Source organism: Corvus hawaiiensis, chromosome 4 (genome assembly GCF_020740725.1).
Source record: "Corvus hawaiiensis isolate bCorHaw1 chromosome 4, bCorHaw1.pri.cur, whole genome shotgun sequence".
Classification (NCBI taxonomy): domain Eukaryota; kingdom Metazoa; phylum Chordata; class Aves; order Passeriformes; family Corvidae; genus Corvus; species Corvus hawaiiensis.
Window position 1 is genome coordinate 47,260,779 of NC_063216.1, and position 27,499 is coordinate 47,288,277.

At 39.7% G+C, this 27,499-nt stretch overlaps 1 protein-coding gene across 1 annotated transcript in view; it reads left to right on the plus strand.

The window, feature by feature from the left end:
• The first annotated feature begins 1,664 nt into the window (after positions 1-1,664).
• The window catches only part of TAFA2 (TAFA chemokine like family member 2), a 186,798-nt gene continuing 160,963 nt past the window's right edge, over positions 1,665-27,499 (plus strand). Inside the window, exon 1 of the mRNA XM_048301017.1 lies at positions 1,665-2,520. The gene's annotated coding sequence lies outside the window, so the exon portion shown is untranslated. The remainder of the gene's footprint in view (positions 2,521-27,499) is intronic.

Below are 27,499 nucleotides of genomic sequence, written 5' to 3' on the forward strand. Positions count from 1 at the left end.
AGGCAAGGAGCTGGAAAGATTACCCTTTCCACTATGTATTCAGGATCCCTGGTAATTTGGAATTGGTGGGACAGGAGCATCCCACCCCTGTGGATCCACCTTAGTCTGGATCTATTTTCCTGAAATTGTGGTGCTGATAGCAGCATAATCTTAGCTTTTTCCAGCTCCCTCTAAATTATCTTTCAGGTCTCTGCAAATCTAGAAACATGGTTACTGACGATGGAAATTCTGAAGTTATTGTATCAGCTTCCAATGAATGAGACAAGACCATATTGTCTTTACAACCAGCAGCCTTTTAATTTGGCTGCAGTAAGCATCCAGGCATGTATGTGTACTGCAGTGCTTTCTGCAACAGCGCTTGTGACAGTCACATACCAGGCTACTTTTAACTCGCTCTTTCGATACCAGCCTCTTTGTATTTCATCCTACAGCTGCATCACTGCATGCGGGGTGGTCAACATTAAACCTTCCTTTTGCCTTTTTTAAAAGTTTTTTCTGACTGCATGTACATTTAGGTCTATATCTGCTTTAAAAAAAAAAAAAAAGAAAAGGATTCAGACATTCTACAGATGCTTACTTGCATGGAAGAACTCTAGCATGAACAACAAGAAGAAGAGAACTTCCTTCTTCTGTTCCTGACAGAGTTGATTATGAACACCATGTAAGATGTGACAAGAGTTAAGGACTCAGCAAAAGGTTCTTTTCTGAGAACTGGTCATTATATTAGCTTGGAGAATTAAAAAAAACCCCAACAGATGATCAGGTATATTAGTACTTCTCAATGCTGCATGCATTCATCCCCATTTAATCTAGGAGTGGACCAGAATTACACGACAAAACTGAGACTTTGATTCTGATATTACTGTAACAAACAAGGGTTCTTTCTTACCTTTTTTGGCTCTCTCCCCTCCACTTATCTGCACCACCCTTCAAACGGCACAGAACACAGCAAATTAAATTACAAAACTCTGCTTTTTGTTATCTTCACTCAGCAACATTTCCCTTAATAATAGTCGTGGCAGACGACTGCGACTCGCCACCCATCTTTAAAGCTGTCTTAAGAGAAACAAGACCTTCGGGACCTGACCCGTACTACCTTTCCTCACTACCTCTCGAGCGCAGGTACACAGACCAAGCTCGCCATCCCACCGCCCAGGGAAGAGGGGCCCGGCCGAGTCCTCGGCTCTCCCGCTGCCGGAGCTGCCGTGCGTGACTCCCTTCTCCCTCTGGAGGGAGACACAGTCCAGTTTTTGGCTGCCGCCGCCGGCGCCGCGTCCCTCCTGCCCCTTCCCCTGCTCCGGCAGCCGCGGCCCCCCTTCCGCGGGGCAGCTGCCCTGCCCGGCCCTGCGCAGCCCAGCCCGGCGGCTCCCTCCCCGCCCGGCGCCCCAGCCTCCCGCCCCAGGGGCACAGGGATCCCGGGGGAGAGACGGCGGGGCCGCCGGGGGTCCACGGGGACCTCCCCGGCCACGTGCGCCTGTGCGTAAACTTCCACCCCCGCCCCGCTGCTCGGAGGGGAGAGAGGGGAGAGAAGGGAGAGGTGCGCTGCGGAGCGCGGGGGGAGGGAGGCGGCCCAGCCCCGGTGTGCGCGGGCCGCGGGGGTGGCGGCGGTGGGCGCTGCCGGCGGAGCCCCGCTCCTCGGTCAGACAGAACGGCGGCCGCTGGGATCTCCTCCCTCGTAAGGGCTGGGGAGGAAATCCGCGAGTGGCCGGATAAATACGGGGGAGGGAGAAGGGCGTCTCTCCCTCTCCCCACCTCCCTCCACCTCTTCCCTCCCCCCTGCCGCGGAGGGCGCGCTTGGAACTGCCTCTGTCTGTCCGGGCGCCCGGGGCGTCTCCGCGCCCTTCCGCGGTGCGGTGCGGTGCGCGCAGGCTGGGCGCGGAAGGCTGCTGCTGCTGCTGAAGGTGAAGCTCTCGCTCTCCAATTACTTTTCCCAAAAGAGAGAAGGAGGCAGCAGGAGGGGGAAGTCGTGCTGTGTGTGGAAGGCACACCAATCAGAGATGCTCTAACGGAGGGACTGCTGCAGGACGCGCCGGCTTTTCCTCCTTCTTCTGCCGCCGGGGCTGAATCGGGACCACGCGCAGCTGGCGTAGGGGTCGGAGCCGTACTGGGCTGCAGGACTTCCCCATCTCTGCTTTTCCAATAGCTCAACCATACTTCGTCCTCTTTTAAATTTTTTTTTTTTTTTTTTTTTTTTAATACTCTGAAATCGTGCACAAGAAACACTTCAAGTCTTCCCTCCATTCTCAGTTACTTCACCCTTCCTCTAGCATCTCTTAGCCGGATTCCTGGTGTATTCCCAGAGAGGCGGGGGGAGAGAGCCGGGCCCCGCGGACGGCTGCTGCCCCAGCCCGGCCGAGCCGAGGGGAGCCGAGCGGAGCGCGGCACGGCGCCGCTCCATGCCCCCGAGCGCTGGCGGGGCGCGGGGCGTGTGCCGGCGATGCCCGGGCGGTAAGGCTGGAGCTCCCCCCGGACGGGAGGCGGCCGATCGCTAGGCATTTCTAGCACGAATCGGGACTGCAGGTAGGTGAGCGGAGCGCTCCAGGGTCGTGTGTCTGTCTGTCTGTGTGTCTGTCTGGGCGCTGGTGGGGCCGCCGGGAGATACCCTTCGCCGTTGGTGGAGACCCCGCGGGCGGCGGGCACAAGCGGCCGCGGCGGGGCCAGGAGTGAGGTTTGCAGGGCGGGCTGCACCCTCCCGTTGCCCTAAAGTTGGACGAAGATGAATGCAAAGAGGAGCTGCTTTGCCGTCCGTCTGCTCGGCACCTGGCACAGCCGGCTACAGCCTTTCGCCGGGCGATCCTCAAGGGTTTTGTTTTCCCTTTTAATTTTCTTTGATTTTACTTAAAAGAACAGTTCAGCAGAGCCGAGAGGGAGGCGGGGGGGAGCAGGAGAACCCACCTGGTTTTCCACTTTTATGGAAAGGGTGGCCGCTAACTCGCAGGACCTTCGGGCACTTGGGGGTTACTCTGCCCGGACGCTTTATCGGCCGCCTTCAGTGAGCGGCTGAAGGAGCGGGGAGTCCCTTTATGTGTCCTCTAAAAACAACAATAACAACAAAGCGATAAAGGGAAGATTCATGGCTCCGTTTCCTTCTATGTGTAGTGCTCTCCAAGTTGTGGGTATATAGTATGAAACACACCTTGTCTATCCACGTTTCTTTGCATCTCAGTGAGTTTATTTACCTACTAAACATGTTGCAGGTTCTGTATGCCACAGTGAGAGGGATTTTCCCTTATCCCATCCCAATTATAGTGTAGCAAGACAAAGTTTTAAAATAACCTGCTTTATTCCTGTGGAGCTGTAGGATCGGACACCAGCTTATCTATACAAAGAATAAAGAGCAAGAGCTTGCACTGCCCTGTTAGGAGTTGCCATGCATGCGTCTTCTGTATGTTTCATTCCTATGGGAGTTAAAATCATTGCTTAAAGCATTTTAAATTATATGTGTAGTTACACTTCTCTCTTTCCAGCTTTTGCCTGGAGCTTATTAGTATTTTTTTTTAAGTACCTCAGTTCTACCAACCCCCCCCCCCCCAGCAGACACTGGCTCAGTGTTTAAAGAACCGTGCTTTGACTCCTGCAGAACTGTCAATTTAAATAATAAACATACTCAACTCCTATCTCTGAAAACCCTATAAAGGATTCGGGGTCGTAGGGTCTTTGCACCACAGTGGATACATTTAAATTACTATTGACTAAATGATAATTGTTATCTGGTTTCTCTGTCTTACCAACTAGTTTCAGACTTTAGCATTCAGCCTACTGTACGTTTAACACTTTAAAGCTACTTGATGGGCTAATTTAAGTCAAATTGAGAAATTAAGATTCTTATCTCTAGTGTTGGGTACTACTAGAAACATAGTAGTTCAGTGGTACTAGGAGGATAGCTTAGCTGAAGTTGGGAAAGAGCATACTAAGGTATTTTTATCAGAGGTGGCAAAGGTTACAAGTTTCATTATACTTTTTCACAGTAATTATGCTGTCGTACTGATGCCTAAATTGTATTGTGAGTGTATAATTAACAGTAGTAATTAATATAAATTTCACTATTAATATTTTATTTCAGAGAACTGATACTGCTGAGGCAATATTGAAAACCATGTGGGTTTTGTTTCACATAGTCCCAGTTCTGAGTAGTTATTCTCATAAATGTAAACTAACTAAGTGCCATAATTTCAGTGGAAAGCTTTGTTCAGTTAGTTGATGCAGCAAATCAGATTTACCACTCAGAGGTTCTGCATATTTTTTTTGTACATGGAAGGTCCTTCAAAAATGTGGTATTAATTTTAGATACACTGATGGTGGTGGGTGACTGAGATAAAATCTTGATTCTGTCTTGCTGTTTTAATCAGAGAATGATGACTAAGGTGCCAGTATCTTTTACTGTACTGGACACATGGGGTAACCTTTTTACCTGGCTCTTATGATGTGAGGAATCTCAGCTTTATGTGTAGACGCCTGTAGTGCGCTTAATTGTTCTGGTGGGGAATACATGAAAAACTTGTTCTGAATGAATGTAAATAGATGTGTGTACAGACGGATACTGGAGATCGTTTTACTGGCAGGTTGCAAAGTGATGATTCATTGAGCCCTATCTAGATTTACATAAAGCAAATAATACTTTACACTGAATTGTGGTGGCAGAGGAAAATGTAGCAGCCAAGAAGTTTCATAATTTCATCACAGGTGATGACAGACTTGATAAAGGACATCTTTACAAATACAGGCAGTATGTTTTCGGTAAGCAAAATGTAACCATGAAGTTTTTCAGATCTGAGCATCTTCACACTTAAATTTATTGCTGTCTGTGTTGCTACTTACCAACCAGTGTATAGCCTAAATAATGTACTAGAAAGATGTTGCATTTATTATGTTGTATGTTTTGCTTACTATAAATAAGTAATGCAACAGTGCCGACTAGTTATCTCACTAAAGGAAATCACTGACTTAGAAGACAGAAAATCACATTACCTAATACTCGTCTACACAGAAATGTGATCACCATCTTGAAAAATTATTCTGAATGATACAACTATCAGTGAGCAAGTAGTTCTATGCCCCTGTTTTATCTTCTGCAGGATTTTATTAGAAATGCTTCATTAAGTCACATTATTCTGCAGCTGTTTGTTCACTGAAAATTAAAATAGAAATCAGGAAATTTATCCAGTAGAGCAGTAGTATTTCCTTTGTTAAGTACTGAAAGTTCAAATAAAACAAAATCTTTTAGCTTCAGTGTGCCAGAAGCACTGAATACATCCTATTTTTGTGATATATGGATGGCATTTACAGATGCAATTCATCAATGTATTTATTAGTCAAATGTCATCAAACAAAGAAGATAAATGGCAGTAAACAAAGACTGCATGGTAATACAGAGGCTAAAGCAAGGGAAAACCCTACAAATCTAATTAATTAATGTTCAGTCTCATATTTACAGTCTGTATTTAAACATCTCATTTAAATGTCTTTCTCTAATCATTTTTCTATTGCATGTCCAAGTAATTCAGGTAGCAATAGCTTTTCATTGGAAAATGCATTTTTCATTTACCTTTTGAAATGCTGAATTTTGAAGGCATTGAGGCAAAAGTTGTATAAGGATGAATATAGCAGAAAGGTCCTATGCCAGCAGAACTGAATACTGACCTGTCCCTGTTCATGACCATTTTTATGTGTTGAGGGATATCCCCAATTGATGTAGACTTTCATTGCTCCCTTGGAGTAATTGCAGCTCTGACATTTTAAACCAGCTGGAGTATTTGCTCCATTATCCTTAGATCACTGAATTTAAGAGTGTACTTTAAAAGGATTTTGCTTGATTTTTTTTTTTTTTTAAGCATGAGGAAATAATTACATGGTATACTCAGCTTCACAGATTCCATTGTAAGCGCACATCTTCACATTTGAAATATTTTTTAAAAAGCACAAGCTCACTCTTAGAGCTATTTCAACAGGAAGTTTGGCTCAGTGATTTGGTTTTATAAACTGTTAATATTTACTTCGAAACAGTTCTCCTTATGGCTGAGTTCAGATATATAACACTCACCAGACATAGGAATGAATGTGGAAACATCAGCAGTAATGTTGTTCATTTTTCCTGGTGGCAGCTACAAAGCTATCTCCTTTTGCTCTTGGTAGAACTTGGGAAGATAGTGGGCTTTATGCTTTGCTTCTTTATATACCCAAGCCAGCCACTCTTGTTTGCCAAATATAGTAAGTTATTTATCAAAAGACATGACAAAATAATAATGGCCACCTAATGTACTTTTTCATACTATGAGTGCAGAACAGTCACATTTTTAAGATAAACAATTCAAGGCATCTTTGTATAGCTTCATTCATATCATGTGTTTTTGAAAAACACTTTGGAGATAGAAAAGAGAAAGTAAAGACCTTATGCTTTACTAGTTGTAGTAGTTAGCATAACTACCAGTTATGGCATGACACTAAGTAGTTAGATAAAATGGGATGATGTCACTGAAAAAAGCTTTCTTAGCTTTTTCTACTGTCTGGATACATTAGTACAGTGATTTGTAGAATGCACTGCAGCTGTAGCTGTTGCTTGAAGTAGCACTGGAAAATGCTTTGTATGGATTTAATCCTTAGTCCTTAAGTAAGCACTTATAGGAGAAGCTCCTGTATGATTTGTGGCATGGAAGAATCGCTTATATAATTGCTTGTGTGAAAACTTAGAAATTTTTTCCACTCATCTTTGAAGTTTATCAAACCTTCTAATCTGTACCATGTTCATAGCTTGCATTTTCTAGTTGCCTCACTTCACATCTTGCTGATCTTGTAATAGGAAACTTGAACACGGGTCTCTCGGCACCAGGACAGTGTTGTACACAGCCGCCTCAACTGTGAGCATCCCTTTAACAGTGCCAAGGGGTAAGCCACAGTACAGGATAGCACTTAGGCGAAAGCATACAGAGCTTTTTTTGACTCCTGGGTGTTTGGTAATCTTCTATGCCTATATCACAAATTGACGCTAATGCTGCAAAAGGTGCTTTACACTGGCAAACTTCACAAGTAAATAATGAACAATCAAAGTTCAACAAACCAGCTGGTTGTATGAATAGTGAAATATTAATAAGTGAGTCAGTAAATATCAAGCCCTTTTAAAATAGATAAATTTTTAGTCATGGTTGTATGCTGGGCTCTCTGTGGAATATTTCTTGCCTCCTCTGTTGCTATATTAAGGTCCAGTATTTGAAGATGAGGTACTGGACTAGATGGACCACTGTCTCGATCCAATAAAGCAATTTCTTTCTTGAAATGCAAGGAGGCAGTATTGCAGTACTGCATATTTATTTTACTTACTAGAACCAAGCTGCAATTGCTTAGTGTACTGCTTTTGCTTTATTTTTCACTTTTAAAAGCAGGATATAAAACATTTCTAAAATAAATCTGTCAGTAACATGCAGTCTCACACCAACTCTTTTAGAGGCAGGAGCACAGACCTGACAAGTCTCTCACATTTGCAGTGATACTCTCATATTGGATTTCTTCTACTCCCTCACTGCAGTTTCTGCATCACATATTGATAAGGCATAGCTGTGGCCTCTGATCCATCTTGCCACAAACCAGTCAGTTATGTAGCAGGTGCTCTCCCTCATCTCTGACAGATTGTATCATGGACGGGGTAGAGGGTATGGCTCAGCCCTTGGGTCACCAAATGGATTTTCATGCTTGTCTGAGCATCTTTGTACAGAACAGTCTTCCTGGTTACAGGTTGTCCCTGCCTTCTTCCTCACCATGTGAAACTGCATGTATGAGAGAACCTGTGCCAAAGCCTCTGATGTGCAGTCATGCAGTCTTAGGATAGATGCTGCCTTCTGCCTCGTGACTGTGCATTTGGGAGAGCTGTGAGCACTGCAGTCAAACTATGTACTCTAGATCCCCTTTCAGTTGAGACTTTCAGTGTTTATTTCCATTTATGAAATGTTTGGCCTTTGGTTCTAGGCTCAACCATAATTTGTCACTGGCTATTGTGTTATTGTGTTTAATGACACTGCAACGTCACACAGAATGGCTCGATGGCTCTGAGGAAAGCTAATATCTTTCTGTGCTATTTGTATGTTGTAAATAATTTGAAATTTGGATCTTTTCCAGTAAGGGATGAAAGCAGGCACCATCTGAAGCTTATCGCATGGTTTATCTAAGATAAGTTAGTAGTCTTAGTTTGGTTTGAACTGTAGAAGTGTCCAAGTCCCAAAAATCATCACTGGGAAAAATTAGGATGTGTGCATGCTGTGTGCAGAGAGGGAAAACTTGAGGTCTGATCATGTGAGACATTTAAGCTGGTGTGGCTTCAATGGGACCAATCAAATTAATTATGTGATTTAAGTCTTTTCTGAAGTGAACCTGAGTAAATATTGGTAACTGCTTAGAGTGATCTGTGCTGAAGGCATGTAGGCGGGGTGCTGTTTTGACAACTGCATTTGTGTCTGTATTCTGGGTATAAGTTTAAGACTTGAGCTTTATGTCAGTGGTTTACCACTCCTACACCTTCAGTCCCATTATATTCAGAACAGAGAATATGTAACAGCACGTAAATTTCAGAAAGATTCTACAGGTATGCAGGTACTCTGCATTATAGTGTTAGAGGCTACCATTACAATAATGTAAATTTTCAAATATGATGTTTTTGGTGTGGCACCAAAGTAAAATATAACTTTCTGACTAAGTAGATCAGGCTGTGGTATTTGTGCAAGAAATTAGGTCATATTTGAGCCTAATTGCAGAAAAAAAGATCTGTTTCAGCTCCATCATAAGAGAAGAATACCCTCTCTGGGTTATAGCCTCTCTTTGGACTCTGTTACCTGTGCAAATTTAGTGTAAAAAAATTTCAACCTATGTGTTGTAACAAATAAGCTATTATTAAATAAGATGGGAAGTTTTATCTTGAGATTTGGTAACAGCAGCGAATACAGAGAGGTAAGTTCAATTTTATGGGCTTACTGGTATCAAGACAGAAGAAATATTGTATTTATATGCTAACATAACATGCCATAAATTTAGATACGGTATTATCAGCCAGTACACTGACATTTCTCATTATTATGATCCTGCTTTTTTCTGTTCACTCTAGATTCATGAGGGATAAACCTTGCATTGGAATTAAGGTAATATTTAAAATGCATTACTGCCAAAGTGTCCAAACCTTCATAAGGAAGGCATTATGTCGCAATTTGTGCAATGGATGTTCAAATGAAGAAGTGGCCATGAACCCTGGTTGAGCTTCTGATTTAGGAAATTTTGGAGTTTTTCCCCAATGCAGATTCATTTTTCCTTTATGGCAATGAGTTTTATTCTTCTGTTTATAAACATTGTCATTATGATTGTTCTGGTTTAAACCCCAGCAGGCAGCTCAGCCCACTCCGCCACTTGCTCACTCCTCCTCAGTGAGATGAGGAAGAGAATTTGAACAGTAACAGTGAGAAAACGTGTGGGTTAAGGTAAAGACAGGTAAAGCAAAAGCTGCACACACAAGCAAAGCAAAACAAGGAGTTCGTTCAGCGCTTCCTATTGGGAGGCAGAGATGCAGCCATCTCCAGAAAAGCAGGGCTGCATCACGTGTAGTGGTGGCTTGTCAAATGTATGCCCATTCCTGCTTCTTCCCTGTAGCTTTATATGCTGAGCATGACCTCGTATGATATGAAATATATTTTTGGCTATTTGTGGTTAGCAGTCCTGCACCTCCAATCTTTTCACTGGTGGAGCAATGTGAGAAACAGAAAAAAGGCCTTGATGCTGTGTAAGCATTGTTCAGCAGTAACTAAACACATCTCTGTTACCAACACTGTTTTGATCACAAATCTAAAACAGAGCAACTTAAAAGCTGCTGTGAAGAAAATTAACACTATTCTAGCCAAACCCTGTACAATCTCTACCACTTATTCTTACAATTTGCATCATGCTTAGGTCCCACATTGTCCAATACACCGTCATTAACCACCCCTTTCCCCTTCTCACTCACTACTATATGCAGGTGTTATTCCTCTAGTCTATGATCTGCAACTGTATAATGGCCATAAAATGTCCATTGAGTTCATTTAGTCCCCGACTTGGATTCTGTTTGTTATGGTGGTCACTCAGGAGAGGAGAGGTGGTTGTTGTGTGGAGTTACCGGAGTGTTGTGTGGGCACCAAAGCCAGCTCAGGTTGGGTCACTGCTGCACTTGCACTGGTTCTTGTAAGGCTTGTCCTCAAGTGGTTTGGATGGTTCTTGCTGTAGTACTTACTACAACATGCAACTCGAATCATGGGTTACAGCAATTTAAATGCGTATCTATTGCAGTCTCCATCCCTGGTCCCTCTGGACCAGGCCATAAAGTTTTACATTGCAGTGAACTTCTCTGCTTGCCACTGCTCCAGCATGGGTTTATCCATAGACCACAGCCTCCTTGGGGGTATGTCTGCTGCAGTGTGGACTAATCCACAGCTATGATCACTCTGAAGTGTGCTCCACTGCTCTGCTGTGGCCCTGTCCTTGAACCACAGCCCCTTCAGGGGTGTACCTGCTGTGTTGTGGCCTTATCCATGGTCACTGTCACTTCAAGGTCACAAATCTGAAACACAGCACCTTATGAGCTACTATTAAGAAAGGTAACTCTATCCCAGCAAAAACCAGTACATTGATAGAAGTGTTTTTGATGATTGTATTCCAGATTTTGTTTTACCACATAGATCAGCTTGTGACCAAAGCCTAACAATATAAAATAATGTAACTCTGGGTAACTTTCTTCCCCTTGTATACTGCTTTTGCATCACCTGTGATTCTGAGCCCACAACCTGCAGTTCTTTGTACATTTGGGCCTTTAGATGACTCTGTGAGGTTTTAGGTGGCTTTAGCCCTCCTGTTTGTGCAGGGTGGTGTGGCATGCACCTGTTTGTGTACATGCAAATGCATAGCTGCCTTCTCCCATTCTGATCCTGTCTGCATCCGCTTGTGTAATTGTTGGGGTCACTGCTTATGGAAAATGTACTAGGAGAAAACTTAAGCCTAAATCAGCTATTCTGAGCTTCTTTCCCTTTGAGGCTGTGGTATAATGTTTTAGGTTTGAGGGGTTTTTGACTGCTTAATTATTCTTAAGTGTTTCAAATATTCTTTGGATTTGCTTTGTTTTGTTGCATTATTATAAAGATATATTTCACACTGAGTAAATACACACCATGTTTTTAAAAAATGAAGTAAACTTTTCAAACAGAACAATGAGTACATAACAGTTACTATGTTTCTTCATTGGAAGAGGAATTTAAAAATTGCTAATTAATCACAAAATGAACTCTTTATAAAACCCCTCTGTGAGAAAAATGTTGACTGAGCTATCACTATAGCTGCTTGAATACTCCAAGTCTCTTTAATATGATACCTTTTTGTTCCCATTTCCACTTTCAAAATTGAACACCTAATGATGGCACTCATATTCTCCCCTTCCTCATTATGCCTCAGCTGCTCATAACCTAACTTCTTCTCCTCTAGCTCTCCTTGCCCCTCCTTTTCTCTTCACTGTTCACCTCATCTGCATTGGTGTCATATGATCTTCCCGAATGTCAAGTAAATGCAGACTACAGTCAGCATTACCAAATTGCTTTCTTGCCAAAAAAGTCACTTTTCATGTGCATGACCCATCATCTCACAGTTAGCTGCAAATCATCCCGATTCCCAAATTTACAATGTATTTTCTATTTTATGAGCTATTAGACATTATGCACTTTTTAACTTCATTTTTTTCTGACTAACAGCATTCCTCCTGATAATTATAGCTTTAGAAAGAAACAATTAATTTGAAACCAATTCTGCAACAGAAGTGGCATTATTTAGATAGCATTCCTCCATCTCCATGCACTAGGGATTATCTCATTAGAATTCATTTGTATTTGGAAACTCCTAGAGACCCCTATATCAGTCCAATACCCACCACGGTGTCATCAATAATACAGACAAGACTACTGCATGTGCTATTTTAATAAAACACAAAATGAAAGTAGGTACATGGGTGGCTGAGTAGTTAGTTTTTATTTTGTCTAAATGAAAAAATATTAGTTTATATGCTTTCTTAACCCAGGAGAATACTTTGAGTAAACTTAAGCTGAGCACAAACACAAATAATATTCCATATGTATTGTAAAGTTTTGGACATTTTTGCATTGGTATGTTATTCTCATATATTCTTTTAGTAACTACAATATTCCATTTATTAGGATAATTCTTCAAATTAAGTGGTTGTCTAATAACAAGCTGGCAAAATTGCAGCTGACTCAGTAAAAATGAATGAGTGAGTTCAACATTTGTGGCTCACAGGTTCCCTTACATCTGTGTATTTATTAAATCTAATAATATGTACTAGTGCAGGCTATATAATCCTGTTTTTGTCATTATGGTTAATTATATCTAGTTAATAGATACAAAGAAAATGTATATGCAACCTGCCAAAGGATCACCTTGTGGTAAATCCTAATAACCTTTCCATGAATTCTAATATTTTTGTTTTTCTGCTACTTAGAGTTCCACTTTAGCAAAATATGGAAATGATTAACAGGAGGAAAACCTATCCATGACTCTGCCATGGAAATTGGTAGAAATGTCCCAGCTGTTGTAAAACTAAGTCTCCAATAGACTCCCTTCATTGGTTGTGTATTGGAGCTCATACTTCATTCTCACAGTTATTTTGTGGGAACAATATTGAAAATGTTCCTGCCAGAAAGTTTCCTTTCTCTGAATCCATAGATGCTAAATGCAGATTCAAAATGAATGTAAGATACAAATGATTGAAAAATGTGCTGAGAAGTTTTCGTATTATGTAGAATCCTTGTCACCTTGATAGCTGAAGGGTATGATGTGTATTCCTTTCTGTCTTGGATACTGTAAGATCACAATTTACACATGCCTTATGCACCTTTGCACCCCTGTTTGAGTAAGTAGCTAATATATACAGGTGAGTAAGTAGTCAAGCAGATAGCTTTACTTCTCCCCTCATTTCTCTGGAACTTTTTGGTTCACCACTGCTTCAGTTCAGTTGCAATCTTTTCTGGTTTCTTATCATAGTAACACGACAGGCCTAGTTCTGTCAGCTGAAATAATGAAATATTTCTCACTAGTGAATGATTCAGGTGATTCAAAGCCAGATTTTTAAAGCAAAATATTTTTCACTCTCCTGAACTTCCTACCCATTAAACAAAGAGATAAAATAGTCTGTGTATACCAAATCCTACCTAAACTTTATTGTTTTACTGGAAAAAGTGAGAAGCTATGATTTCATGCTATGTCCACAGCTATTCTGAGCTGCATATTTCTGTCTCTGTGTCTTTCTTTTAGTGTCCTAAGCAACTGTTGGTAATTCATGGCCTCCTTCCTGGAGAGACAATTTGTAGCTGTCCAGTTCTTCTAATTTTTGTGTGTATTCTGGTCTTGACCAGAAGATCTGTATAACTTTTATCTAACACCTGAAAAGAATATTTTTCCATTTACTGACCAAGCCATTATGACTTTAAGTTATTGTCTCTCCACAGATATAATTATCCTTCTTTTTATTTACAGCTGGTGCTTGTCTTTGCATGTAAAATGCATTTACATCCCCATACATATAACAGTCCTTAACACATTATGTACTGACTGTATATGAAGAGCTATGTGACAGTCAGAAAATTAGTGTATATCAGTCTACATTATCAACAGAAACCATGAGATAAACATACATAGTTTTGCTGTATATACAATATGCTCCTAACTCAGCAGTGGGCTGTGGAGTTCAGACCCACAGTGACGATCATCATAGTGGTGAGACATTGGAAAGATTTAAAGGTACATCTTTCTCTGTTCTTCCACTTTGGGGGTTGTTATTTGTTGGCTAATTAACATTTTTTAGTTGGTCTTTGCCAAAGAGTGCATCAGACCTGCTGTAACGTTTTCAGGTATTGGACTATGTGTAAATGGATGGTGGAACTCTCTATATAATGATATGTTGGTTCCCACAATATGATTGCTTCTGATAGAAATTATTGTTCGAAAATCATTGTTTGCTTTCGTTTCTTCTTTCCCCTCAGATCAGGGGAATTCTTGAACTTAATTCATTGCCCGTGAAATAAATGACTGGAGCCCACTGGAAAAGGAAATAGTATAGTGGACAAGCAATTTCTCTGATTTGTTTTTATCAGCTGTTGCTGAGGTTCTCCAGTAAGTCTGGTCTTGGTAAAGACTTTCAGTTTTATCCATTAGATCTCTTTTGTGAAGGAGAAGTTTCCTGTTAAGGTACTTCAGTAATGGCCAGAGTCAGAGAACAAGTGGGAATACAATCTAACAAAAGAAGGAAATGACAATGTAAGAAAAGTACTTCTTTGTACTTCAATGAATGCTTTGTCATATTCTTTCTGTTGGTTAGTGGCAGACAGTGTTTCACAAAGCACCATTACAGGAGGACTTATATAATGCTAATTTGTCCAGGCATTGAATAGTTGTTTCCACTTTGGAGGAAAGAAACTGTACCTGGCCTCTGCCTTCTGTTCTATTTTTATTTTACACTCTTTTCATATTTTTGGAAGGCATTTTATTAGTGTTTCCCAGAAGTGTCTAACCATGCATTGTAGAAAAGCATGTCTGCCTATGACTTTCTATGGAAGCCTGGTTTGTGAGGCCTTTTCATTTTTAACTATTGTAAATGCTTTCTAGCATTGAAGAAAACAAAACCATAACTGGGGAACAGGAGAATGTCCATGTCCTTCCTTTTTTTAATTTAAACAATCTTTAACTTAGGGGTCTACCCAAGAAACACTCCCTTTGAAAAATGAAACCAAATCTATTGTTCTACTAGATTTTTTTTGGCAGGGTTTTTTTTTTTTTTTTTAAATTGTTGTTGAATGAAATGAAGTCTTTGATTAGTAGCAACATACTAACAATTAGGAACTTCTATATACCTACAAATATATTCTTCTACAAAAATTGGATCTCTGAGTTGAATACCACTCACTCCAATGAATAAATGCCAGTTGCATTAAGTAGTGGTGTAATAAAGGAGGATAACTCCTTGGTTTTCTTTTTACCAGCATAATAAGTTATAGTAGTAATTTTCTGTGAGGGTTTTAATTTGCCAGTATAATATGCAGTGAGCTTGTAATGGTTCCTGAACTAGGTCTAATTTTTTCCCTTTCTTCGCCATTTGAGGGCACTTCCTCATACCTCTGAGTGCTTTCAAGCCCCTAGTCCTTTATCTGTCTTTGAGCATAGCTAACATTTTGCCATTCCACTGACTTTGAGCACCAGGCTTCCTTGATGAGTCTAACTGACTTGTGGTCAGGGTTGAATAAAACAGACAGAAACATTTTAAATCCAAAGTTATTTTTAATATTAATAATCAAATATAGCAAATATAAAATGGATTTTAAAATGCAGTCTCTTCTTTCTATCTTACTCTTCAGCTTACCTCTTCATGGGTACCCTGGGTTGGTTTGACTTCTGCAGTTGCTCAAAGATCTGCGTAACACAGTAGCTTTTTCAGAAAAAAGCTAAAGGACTTGAGCAACACACTACAATCATTAAAAGTGGTTTTTAAAATAGCATCATATCCCTTCATGGTTAACTTCATGTGTTCAGTTTCTCTGCTAGCCTACAATACTATAAAGCTTTCCGACTGGGTACTGCACATCTCCCTTTTAATTTCAGTCTCAAAGGTGATGAAGGAGGTTTAAAACCTGCTCAGATGGCCTAGATCTGTCAGAGAAAAGAAAGTCGAGCCCTTCGCATAACCATTGCAGATACTCTGAAATTCACTCTGAGAATCTCATATAATAACAGCTCTTTGGGTGGTTGATTTTGACTGAAAAGGTGAAGGTGGAGCCACCTTTCAGCATTTTCAGCACTAATAAAACTTGTGGTTGGAATTTACCTTTTCACTGATATTATCAAATCCAGAAGCTGGATAACAGCTACAATTGTGTTTTACCACCCCCTTGTGTTACTTGATTGGCCTGAATATCTTTTTCCAGCAATTAAATTTTGTGACTTGGAATGATACAGCTAGACATAGCAGTCTCATAGGTCTCATAGTATTATGTTTCTTTGCCTGTTCAAACATATGGTAGTAATTTTTTTTTTGAAGTTATTCTTTTTAATCTTGAAGCCTCTGCTCAAAAATTTATTAAACCTCCTGGTATTTGGAGAAGAGTAATAATGGCGCATCATCAAATAAAATTCCTTGGCCAGCATACAGAACTTGAAAAGAACACCTTTTTTGACATCTCCCTCTCTTTTTCAAAAACTCCCAAAAAACAGAAGCTACACAAGATTAAAAGGGAATACACCTTTAATTGTGATTTATTTTGTTGTCAGATAATGAACCTTTGCAAAGCTACATTTGAAATTACAGTATCTTATTTTAATGGTAAAAGAAACTCCTTCTTTAGAGACTTCAGTGTTCGGCAAAGAGTAAAACACTTTGTATGTCACATTGTTGCTGCTTTGTGAAGTTTAAAGAAGATTCCAGTGCTGCTTGGCTTTAGGCATTGGAAATTTGGTCATAATCTACCAAAAAGGGCATTAGAGGCAGGATTCAGCTTAAGATTGACACCTAAAATAGACGTCCAATTGCAATTGCCTACATGAGAGGTAGGTGCTTTAGCTTCATAGTCAAGTGACATCCAGGGTAGGGTTCAGATGCATAACATAATTTAAAACTTTCCAGAGCATCTTGTCTGGCCTCCAAGTGCTGCCTCAGATGGTTGCAGAACCGTATCTGAATCAGATGCAAAATAGCTTGCATGACATCTGCTGATCCCTTCTCTTGGGCATCTCAATTGGCCCTAGATGGTTATGTTTGGGCACTTGAATCCTGTTGCTTATCAATAGACCTAGAAAGTGATTCTGCTTGCTTTAACACGGTATCTATGTTGGATCAACTAAATTGTACTTCAAATCACAGCAAGTTGGTTAAGTTGAATAACTTGCCTTAAAGGTAGCATTTTAACTATTTGTAGTGAACATTTTAAATGTGGCAAAATATTTAAGATACTTGGATGGAGTTTATAACAATGTACCAGATCAATAACATGTCAGACATCATGTTTCCCTCTCTACTCAGCATGGGTGAAGCAGCAACTTGAGGACTGTGTCCAGATGTGGGCCCCTCACAACAAGAAGGATATTGGTGTGATGGGCAATGAAACTGGTGATGGTCTGGAGCACAAGGCATATGAGGAGTAGCTGAGGGAGCTGGAGGCGTTTAACCTGGAGAAGAGGAGGTTCAGGGGAGACTGTATCACTCTTGACAACTGCCTGAGAGGAGGTTGTACCCTGGTGGGCGTCAGCTTCTTCTCACAGGCAACTTGTGAGAGGATGAGAGGACAGAGCCTCTAGCTGCATCAGGGGAGGTTCAGGTTGGACATGAGGAAAAAATTTTTCATGGAAATGTTAGTTAAGCACTGGAACAGGCTGCCCAGTAAGGTGGGGGAATACCATCTCTGGAGGTCTTCAAGAAATGACTGGACATGACAGTGCTGTGGTTTATTGGATAAGGTGGTGATCGGACAAAGGTTGGACTTGATCTTGGAGGTCTTTTCAAACCGTAATGATTCTGTGATTTAGTTAACTGAACTGAGTACTTATATTTCAATGCCTAAATTTAGGTGCCATAATCTTGAACATATTGGTACCTCTGTTACTGAGAGAAAACAGAAAGAATAGTAGCATCATATAAAACAATTATGAAATTAATTAACGTTGGAGGAAATTTCTACTAAAACTTTTATTTTCATTTCATTTTTGTCTGTTGTTCAGTGCTGTAGTCTAATACAAAATCCTAATGTGTGAAAAAGCCCTCTGTTACCCCCTTGAAAGTCTGGATATTAAGCTGAGGTCTGGAATATCTTACAAGTTATGAGCCTGGTAATCAAACTGTTTAAGCTAGATTTAATGTTTCTGATAATTCTAAGAGAAACAAATAATCAGAGACTCTTAATAATAAAATAATAATATATAATATGTTACACATATTATACATATATGTAATAATAAGAAAGAAATAATCGGCTTTTATAAGTCAGTCTGGAAAGGGTGATTCCAGCTTTTCTTCTAGTTTATAAGGAGCATGACATCAATTAAATTTTATTTCTCAGATCAGGATTTGTTGCTGAGACCATCATCTAGAAGGATAGTTAATTCCAGAACAAGCATTTACTGAACTATGATCTAACAGCAGGAAATGAGAGAAAAAGTTTCCACAAGAATGAATAACCATATACTGAATGTGCGTAGAAATCTACTTACAGAGTTTCACAGCAATAAACCAAATGCGGAGTCCTGAAAGAGGTATATTCTGTGTTAAGTATTTTTGTGACAGTGGCACTTAGCATGACCTTTCAGGAATGAGGTGCTGAACAATGGTAAAACAAAACATTTTTCTGTCCTTTGCTTTGGTTCACTTGCAAGACTGATGCCTTTCAGTCCTCAGTCCTCACTGCATCTGCCTGTCATTAAGTGTACAGCTCTAAGTCAGTGGTCCGTGTGTCTTGGCCTATGAGGAGTGGGAGGTATATAATTTCTGACATCTACTTGTGTTTTATCAAAATACTGAGAATGTTAACAAGGATTTCTTTTGGGGTTTTGATTTTCTAATGAGCAACTTGACTGTGATTCATTAAGCTTCTCTAGTTTTGGCTCTTTGTAGAATACAGGTCTACTGGCATCAGTCCCCAAACTCCCACTGTGCTCATTGGCACTGGATAGCATCAATCTATGGAACAGAAAAAATGACCAACATGAAACAAAGCAACTCTCCTTCCTTTGTCTAATGGGAGTAAGTAATATAAAGAATACATATGCTTTGCTACTTCTTAGATTCTTAAACACTTCACTACAGAATTACAGAGAATTTTATACAGAAGAAGTACTTCTGCTTATCATTTGTGTGGTGAAGTGATTCTTAGTGTAGACAGCAACAGCTGAACTCATTTAGTAAACAAAAAGCTTGGGCCCCAATATTGACATGATTAGGCAATGTATCCTCCCCATATTCCCCTTTTTTTGTCTTCTGCAGAATTACTCTCTTCTCAGTTGCTGCAAAGTAATTTTTGACTGTATTTTTATTTGCTGAGGTTCTTCAAGGCTCTTAGGAAGAACCTGCCTTGATTCCTCCAATAGTTATATTTGTGAAGTATTTTTTTGCAGGACACTTCTATTAGCAGAACATCAATATCTGACTAATTAGAGATGAAATGTCCAGGCAGTATTGAGTAATGCTGTTTTCTAACTTACTAATTAATTGCAAACCAGGCAAAAATGTTAATTATGGTCGGAAAGATCCTAAATGCCATTTTGTGAAGAGTTATTTTAATTGCAAGAAATTATGCAAATAACCAAATATATAACATTTTTAAAAAAAAAGGTTTCTCATGCTATTGTAATACAGACACAAAATGTTTTATGTCAGGTGAAATTGTGAGCTCCTGCAGGAATTTGAGGATTAGAATTCTCTCAGTGAATAAACATTATCCTTCTTATGTACTTAGCTCCATTCTTCTATACATGTCCCCTTCAAAAAAAAAAAAGGTTTTTTAAATTTGATTTTAGAATGCTTATACAAATTTAAAAATTCTGGTACATTATTTGTGGTATGTTACGACAACTGTAATTGCAAGCTTCAAAACTAATGACCTGTCTTTAAATATTAGAGTGGATAGACATACATATATTGATGGATGCAGTTTAAAACCCCAGGGCCTGTCTATAATAGAAAGAATTAGCATCTGCATTTTGTACAGCTGCACTGATGGTGAGTGCTATTTAGGTAAAAATGAATGAGGGATGAACTTTTTTCAGCCCTGGTTCAAAGCATCATTACATATTGGACCAGGTTTTGACTGAGCCGTGAGCCTGCATATGGCTAGAATTCCCTTGAGCTGTATGAGAACAGCTTTAAAATAAGGTATCTGATGGTTAGCAACCAGGCAGTGCTGTATCTGCTTTGGGTCTTTTTTTTTCTGAGTTTGTGCAAATGCATTCATTTCACGATAACAAGTACAAACAGTGCTTGTGCAAAGCGAAATATGTCTGCTGTGCCTTCCAAACTTCCAAACCACCACTCTCTCTATCTCTTAGATGGCATAGAAGTATTTGAAGGCTGCAACAGTGCACGATCTTCAGGAAGCAGCTCACATTTTGTACACATGCATAAGTACCTGCTGTAAGCAAACACAAAAGCACAGAAAATAAAACTGATTTACCTATTTTTAGGCTATTTTTGTGGCAGCTTTTGTAGGACCCATATTAATCAGCATACATATATATTGTGTTTGTAGTGAATATCTGTCAAGAGTCAGTAAATTCTTTCTTCATAAAAAGCAGATTGCATTATTAAGTTGGGGTCACTATTTACATAAAATTTAATATTTACCTTTTTTAGCTTTAAGCAGGTTTTATTTTGATTGCTATATAGATGTATTTATAATCAATTGCCATTTCTAGAATAAAAAAATGAGGGAGCTTACAGAACTTTTCAAGTTCTTCTGAGTTTCTTCACCTTTCATTTCCTCACAAGCCTCCCCAAATGAGTACATCAGCATCATTTCCCAAAAGAAATTTTGCTACCGTTACTTAATTCTACATAGAATTTTATATCCTTTTCATAGCAGCACAGAAGAGAGCATTGGAAAAACTCTCACTAAAATCTTGACTTTCATCCTACTTTCACTCTAAATGTAGACCAGGAAGTCTGCTTTCTGGGGAGCTCACTTGTTTTTTTTTTTGTAGTGTCCATCTGACCTTCTGGGCTACCTTAGCAGCACTGCTTAGTGTTCATGGGAATGAAACTTCAACATGAAGAGACAGCAGATTTTATCTTGGGTAATGAAGATGTCTTTCTCAGAGCCAATAAACCAAATCATCCCCAGTGAAAACATTTTTTGGACAGCAGGTCCAGCATTTTCAGCTGATGCCTGCCCATGGTACTTTGTGTTAGGGATATGAAGTTCTTAGAGCTTCCATTGACCTCAGTTATAATTTGCGGTTCTGCAACTACAAGTGGGAACTTTCTGTGAGCACAAATTAAGATTGCATGTGCAAATTGTGAGACAGCCTGCATAACTTACTGTCATTTGTGCATGTAAAAAGATTATGTGCATACAATTCAGCCCATATGCTGAAAAAACAACACTGTATTTTAATCAATTTCCCTAGTTAAATCAAATTTAAACTACTTGCTAATCTATCTGCCCAGAAGAGTCCTCTCTCAAATCTGTATGAAACTTCTCTACACTAAGCAGGCCAAAGTTTTGAAAATTTTCTGGAGGTACAGCTTGCATAAAAGGCTGTCATGAAGTCCTGGGAAAAGGAGATGAACATTAGTAAGGTTTGTGCTCAAGTAGTCTACTCAGACAAACTAACCCCCATCTTCAAACAATCTTTGCCTAAATAATGTTTTTGTGCATCTTTGCTGTAATGATACCTGCAGTGGGTATTTTCTCCAAAAACTTGTGTGAAACATTCCTGAGAGAGAAGTTTGCTGATTGCAAGTAGCGTGTTGAATTTCTTTTTTTCCCATTTCATTTAATTGAAATTTTTGGCTTCTAGCCAAATGTGGTGTAAGACATTTTTAGGTCTCGATCACTAAACAAATTGTTGTAGGAACTGCATCCTCATTGCACATAGGATGGGTTGGCATTTCTAGTTCAGCTTATTTAGTTCAGTGACTGTAGCTGTTATGCAGTACAGGTGACAAGAAGGTCCTTTGCCTTTGTGCTTTAGTTAGAAAGCTTAGTTAGACAGGGGATGCTGTTGTGTCAGCTACAAGGTTAGAATCACTGTGGACTTCCGATGCTTGAGAGAGCTGTTACAGCCTTGAGATAAAAAGATGTGGCTCTTAAGTGCAAGGACTGAAATTCAATGCATTTTGAGTTGTGACATTCACTGTTTCAATCCTTAGTGAAACAACCTTGAAGCAATATTCACCTTAACTAGTCCAAACAGAGTCTGAATCACTTTTCCTGCTCATGAGAGACAAAGCTATCAGGATACATGCATGTTACCCCAAGGACCATATCTGAGTTTTCTGCAGGTATTTTTTGTTGGTCCGTAAATACATCTAAACTTGGTTTGCGAACAGAAAAAAACAGCTGACCAAATATCTTGGTTTCAGAGTGGTACTCCCCAATTTAGTGCTCCCACTGGGACTCTCCAAACTGTGTGCTGCTCATTCACTTCATTCTCCTGTGATGCGATGGAGAGGAGAATTGGAGGCACAAAAGGCTGAAATAACAACATTTACTGGAAACAGCAGTGAGATAAGAAAACTAACAGCAGCAGTAACAGTACTAATGACAGAGGGTACAAGAAATAAATGATTCACACAGAAACCCCCTGACAATAGGCAATACCTGGCCACTCCCTTTTCCAAGCTGTGCCAACCCTGAAGGGAGCACTTCCCTGACCCTTCCTCCTGCTCCCTCCCTAAAATGATGTGAGGTGATATAAAGTAATCTCTGTGTCCTAGCCATGCTCCTTCCTGAATGTAGCAAAACTTTGCCCAGTCCTGGAACCAGGTCATCAAACTTTTCGGATTTTTCTGTGGTTCAGGACTAACAGATTTTGATCCATCATATACATTGAATTTTTTAAAATTCTACAGAGGAATGCTTTTGTGACTTTGCTTGTAATTATTGAAAATGCTGTATTTTGACATCATAATTTGGAGAGCAATTTTCAAAGTTATGGAAAATGAGAGCTTGCATAGCCATGCAGTTATCTATGGTGACCTGGACATTTTGTATTGATGTGTTTGAATTTTAAAGGAAAAGTATGTCCTTTTATGAATCTTACCTTTTGCACATTCTGTTTGATCTCATGAGATTGCTGTATTGTTGATGACTCTGTATATTGGAAATTTACTGTCCTCTGTTGGGGATATATACTGTGCGTCTCGTACCAGGTGCACTAGAGCATTACTGAGTGCCTGTGATGACTTATGCAAATTGGAACCCCTCATCTTGTAGGCAGATGATTTACAAATCAGGCTTTGTATTTTTTTTAGGTCTGGACTGAAGGTACTGGTTTTCAACCCTTCAGTTTGGAGGACTGAAATTTCTCCAGTAACAGAGAAGTTGGGTATGGAATGTGTTCTCTGACATGGTACTAATTAAGGTTGAAGAAAAACATGGGAGACAACATCCCCCATTTGGAAGCCGCTTGGGGTAGCTGACTCTTGGAAAAAGACTTTGAATTCTTAGTAAACATCTAACACTGATGAGTAGTTCAGCAGTGTGCAGCTCTTGTGCTCTGTCTGAAGCTGAGTAAGTGCTTTCAGGATCTTTAGCAGTCAATTAGATTCAGTTAGGGTGTGACCTTCAAAGGCCTTAGGGAGAGACAGTGTTCATGAGATGGCAGTTCTGTGGAGAAAGGTCATCCCCGTATTATCTGAAAGTGTTTTACAGTAAACATAGGGGCCAAGCAATTGAACTTGTGCATCTTCAAATAGTGCCAGATAGAGGAATGTGACAACATTTAAAAAAACATACAAACAAACAAACAAAGTGAACCCACATTGTTTTTCAGTACAGACCTCAAGAGTTATTTTTAGAATAAAATCTGCCCTCAATGGTTAACTTGAAATACAAAACAAAATGTTAAAGATGCCTTTCTTCTTTTGACCTTTCCCACTTCATACTTCTCAGCATAATGTTGTTTACAATGTAAATACATCTAAATATTTTAGGAAAATGAAGCGAGACCTCAAGTTCTGGAAAGAGCAGAAAAATGATGTGAAAGTTTTGGCTGCCCTTCAAAAACTTCAAATCCACAAAATCTTAGATCAATGAGCTTGCCTCATCTAGAGACTTCTGAGAGGAAGTGGTGTATGTATGGATCTGTGGCCTAAGCATAAATGTTTTCTGAACCATGCCTGTGCAAAATGGATCAAATACTAGATTTCATAATCTGCTTTTCTTTGATTGCTTGGAAGAGAAGACTGTTCATTTTAAAAAAGTTTTATTTTCAAAATAAATGGGCTGTGATTACTAAGAGTTTATTGAAATTGAGATTTTTTGGTAATGTCCTTGAAGAAGAACTAAGATATAATGTGGGGTGGTTTTTTTTTTTTTTTTTTTTTTTTTTTTTTTTTTTTTTTTGTTTGTTTGGGTGTTTTGAGGACTTTTAGATGTAACTGTCGAAAGACAAGTAGCATGCTAGTATGAATGACCAAGAAGAAGCTAATGTTGATTAGATTCTTTTCCTGCTTACTACTGTGGCTCACCTGCCTTGATGTCATGGAAGGGGAAAAGAGTCAGCTTCTCTTTTGAGTGTTCTTGGGATATTTATTTACAATTCCGTCTCTATCCAAAATTGTAATTTTAGGGTGTGGGAAGAGCGATTTCTGAAGTGATGGATGGCACTTGTGCATGAATCCAAACAGATGACAAAGTCCTTTTCATTGCCACATTGAGAACTCAGTGAGAGCTGTTCCAAGGGCCGTATGATAGAAGCAACTCTGGCACAGTAAGGTCTGGTGGTTGTGTCCAAATTCAGCTGCTGCTACCTGGGATGCCCAGGAATAATAGTTTGTGTAGGCAGTGCCAGCAGCTGGAAGGAACACAAAAATTTTCAAAAGAGGGAACCAGCAGGCTACAGGTAGGGTCGAGCACATCAGTAGTTTTTGCTTGAAAATGTATTTCAAAGACAATAAAGTTTACTAATAAATTGGCCAGAAAGGGGTGGCAGATGACCCAGCTTCTGTTTTCAGTACTTTTGATCCCAAACATATAAATATGTAAAACTTGTATTGATATGTAAAAAGAAAATAGTCTAAAGTCATAACTGGCTGTAGAATTTGGTGCGAATTAGATGTGTGGAGGCAGAGGTGTATGTGGCTGTTCCTTTCTGCCTTTTATAGACTACTCATGTCAGTGTTACCTGCTTTGCTTGCTCCCCACACAGAGCTGACCTTGTTCTGGCTGGCCTTGTACTTTCTCATTTCTTTGTCTGTGTTAAAGCCAGCTGGTTCTCTCTATGGAAATTCACAGCTAGGACCCTTTCAGCAGATGTCTACATGGCTTCAGCAGCTCTTTTCCTCTGCCCTTCTGTGGCTTTATTAGACTTTTACCCTCACATTACAAAGTGAAAGCTGAGTTACTCAACTTTCTTGAAGTGTGTAGCTATTTGAAGGCTATTTATAGTTGAACTTGAGAGCATATGGAGTGAGCATAGCCAGAATATTTATGACCTCCAGATCGCTGCCCTTTCTTCACTCAACCCCCAGATTTACGTAAGACATTGTAGCCTTTTATTTTTGAACCAGGATCTGTCCTGGTGCATTATACAAGAAGATTTTCTCCTGGAAACTGCAGATAAATTAGGCTGCTTTCCAGCAGCATAACTTCATGGAAGTTTTCACACAGTTTATAACAAGATTATAGATGTGAGAAAGATAATGCTTGTTCAATGTGTAAGGGGGACTGAACTCAGGTTTGGGAGATCTCATCACCCACAAGACATGCTGAGAAGTCAAATAATAACATTGTCAAAGGGGTGCAGCAAATGATGTCTTTATCTCTACCAGCTTTGGTAAAAACATTTGAGAATATATATACTTGCTACGCTTGTTATTGCATGAGAATTCTTGCTGCTTTAGAAGAAGATGGGCTCAATTTGCACCAAACCAGGTGCTGAGTCTTCTTTTAGGACAGTGGCTTGTGTCCGTGAGTGAGAAGAAATACACATGGCTGTTTAGCCTCCAAAAAAGGCTGGGAAACACCCTGTCATGTCTCAGGGAAGACAGTCATCTCTGCAGAACTTTATACTTTTTGCAGCTCAGATTTTAAAACTGTTTTCTGGAAACTTGTGATGTTCTAAAAGACCTCAGGCCTATGTTTGAATACTCAGGGTTCCAAACCTCCATAAAATTCTTTCTAAATGTTCTGCTTGCAGAAGTGACAAGACTTTGAGATCTTTGTACAAATACAAAGCTGGGCCAATTTTGTTTATACCTGTTTTTATTTTCAACTAAAAATTTTGCTTAAGATTTTTAAAGTTAGCAAGGATCTTGACAAAACTTCGTGTGGCAGTCTTTCTCTGAGTACTTGCATTATTCTGACAAAAAAAGTCTTTGTAAATGGACAGTAAACTTAATTGGTTTTTTTGGATGAGCATATGGTTTTGATGGGTATTTTGAGTATCTTATCCAGTGTATACCAGAAGATGTCTGGGTGAAGGAGTTACCTATACTCAGGGCTTCTAATGCAATCTTGTTTCCCCTGTGTAGGGACACATTCTTGAAAGTATTTTTCAAACAGAAAAAGACAAATTGCCCATTGTAGGTAGGAGACGGATTCTTCTGTGATATAAATTGACTGAGATTCCCAATGAAGGTTGAAAGTGGAAAAAAAAAAATAACCACTACCAGAGAGTATCAACGCTATATCATTTTCATGCTTTTGGAATATATCATTACTCTGATGGGGAACTGAATAGAAACCTTTTCCTTTAAGTTTTCCTCTAAAGTCAGAAATCTGTTTTGGAATTCAACCTGAGCTTTTTGAAAGAACAGGTATGGTGACAAAGGTGGCCTTTTGATTGTGGAAAGTACTTAGTTTTGGGTTCAGTGTATGTGATTATTCTGGAATTGCAGGCTGCATAAAATTGTCAAAAAGGCATTGTAGGAGAACTTCTACATTCCCTGGCTAGTTCCTTGCCATCTGTCTGCAGTGTTATGACCATCTCTAGTTAATTATTCCTTCAGGCTCTCAACAGATCCTGTACCTTCCAAGGTGATGCCCTATGGAGGTTATGGTTTTCTTCAGGCACTTGGCAGAGCATGTTGTCTTAGCTGGGGATCTCACTCAAAGTCCAATAATTGAAAAAAATGTCACGACTCCTAGGTGTTTGTCTCATATGCTTAGCAGTGTGGGTTGAAGGGAATATATTACAACATGCTTCCGGAATTCTTTAGGCTTTTTAGAGTGTAATTGATAACAGATTTTGATTCAAGGTGGTGCTGTTGATCTTTGTTTATCTGATCTTGCATCTTAACTATCTAGGAAAACAGTAAGACGACAGGTGCACCAGATTGTAAGTATTCAACCCAAATAAGGTGGTACTGTGACCTATGGTTTCCTCACATAACAACACTAGAGGACAAGAATATTAATTACAAAGATGGGAAGAGCCCTGAAATTTTCTTGATCTCAAGATGGATATGACAGGCAAGTGGCATATGTAATTCATAATGTTTGGAGAGTTCAAGCTTTGTAGCAGATCAGCTGTCTTCCATGCAGGAGTAATCAGGTAGGGATCAGGAAATTTTGAAATTCCCTGGGTTGGACAGAGTGATGGAAGAGTGTGAAAGAAATGCCAAAGTATGTATGGATGGAGAAGAAAGAGGAGAACAATGATGGGCCTTGTAGAGAGGCAGAGGGTGTTCTTAGTATGGTTTGTGGTTGAGGTGCAGAACTGCATGCTGCAGATTGTTGTGGGCTCTAAAAGTGTACTTGACTCAGAAATGGTCACTTCCATGAAGAAAATTCCACCAAGT